The sequence below is a fragment of the Girardinichthys multiradiatus genome, chromosome 1 (assembly GCF_021462225.1).
Source record: "Girardinichthys multiradiatus isolate DD_20200921_A chromosome 1, DD_fGirMul_XY1, whole genome shotgun sequence".
NCBI lineage: Eukaryota > Metazoa > Chordata > Actinopteri > Cyprinodontiformes > Goodeidae > Girardinichthys > Girardinichthys multiradiatus.
Genome location: NC_061794.1, coordinates 34,661,460 through 34,663,016, shown reverse-complemented (window position 1 = coordinate 34,663,016; position 1,557 = coordinate 34,661,460).

Below are 1,557 nucleotides of genomic sequence, written 5' to 3'. Positions count from 1 at the left end.
GTGAGGGAAGCTGGGGGGTCACCCAACTTGGACTTCCAAGAAAGTGGGCTGAGCTAAAAGTGTTCAACTAACCAATTAGAAAGTGTTCAAAACCAAAAGGAAATCATACCATTTCACATTTTGTCAGCTTTCAACAACAAACTTAGACTTTTATGTTACAGACATAACACGTAGTAGAAAACTGGAATAATTTATTTAAAATTATTTACAAACAAAAATCTAAAACCCTCAAATAAAACCTGAAGCAACATGTAGCTTTTTAGAAGTAATTAAGAAAAGAGTAATTTAATAAACTTCAAAATGCAATAAAAATAAAAAGAATCAGTAAATTAAAAACAGAGTAGGCAAATCATTGAAACCTGCATTTAAAATCTGACAGGCTGTCTGTAAAGATCTCCGACCCAAATGAGAGAAGGGCTGCACAAGAAACATCTTCAAAAGCCAGGTCTCCTCAGAAGGTGCAAACGTGCCCCTTCTGATTATGTAAAGGAACACCAAACATGGGACACTGAAAAGCAGAAAGTTTATTCTCTAATGAGAAACAAATATCTGGGTGGTCCTGATGGCTTTCAGTGATGCCAAGATCCACGTGGTTTTGTTTTCTACTCAGCACAAAGTAGGAAACTACATGATGGCCAAAGAGCTTTAGGTTGTACAGGGGCATCAAACCACTGCTGGCTACGTAGAGACGTTGCAGAGCGCATTCCTCTTGACAGAGGGCCAACGGCTGTGGTGCCATAAGTGGGTGTTTCAACAGAATAACGCTGCAGTGCAGAATGCCTGTCTGACAACAGAGTTCTTCCAGCAAAATAATGTAGCTCTTTTGGGTTAGGGGTTATGTTCTCTTGATCAAAATCCCACTGAAGCTGTTTGTGGATTGATGACAAGGTTGGCAACTTCACACCAGGCTACTAGAAACAATCGCATGTTTAATGTTTTTTTTAAGCGGCGGGGCTAGTCACTACTCTATCCTTCCTTTAACACGGAGTTTAAATGTTATTTTCAATTGGCCACTAGTTTTTGTCTCTTGCTCCTGTTTCTTCTTTTTGCATTTTAAAACTAAACTTTATACCTGGTTATTATCCAAAAGCATGAAATGCAAAAACTTGCAATTTCTTCCAACGTTCAGATTTAGATTTCAGTCCATTTACTAAAAGCAAACCCGATCCAATAATATAGATGGGGGATATAGATAAAGGCTGGCACGAACAACATAATAATCACATGGCTGTATCTTAACATCAAGAGAATTTTTATGATTTCTGACGTTTAAGTTGAATTTCTTTTTAAACACCTTAATAAGACCATGATTAAATTTAAAACAAACATGAATTACAAAAAAAAGAATAGTATCAAACTTATCTAAGGATGTAAGTAAGATAACTTTGTCAAGAGGCTGTATTCAAATAAATAATCAAATAAAATACATTTTCCAGCCACATCGTGTTAAATGTACACTATCTAATAATGGAGAAAAGCGACAAATGAACAAACAAAGCAAACATTCGCAATACTTGTGTTACGCTGAAAACTTCAACAAATCCAATTTTAGACGGA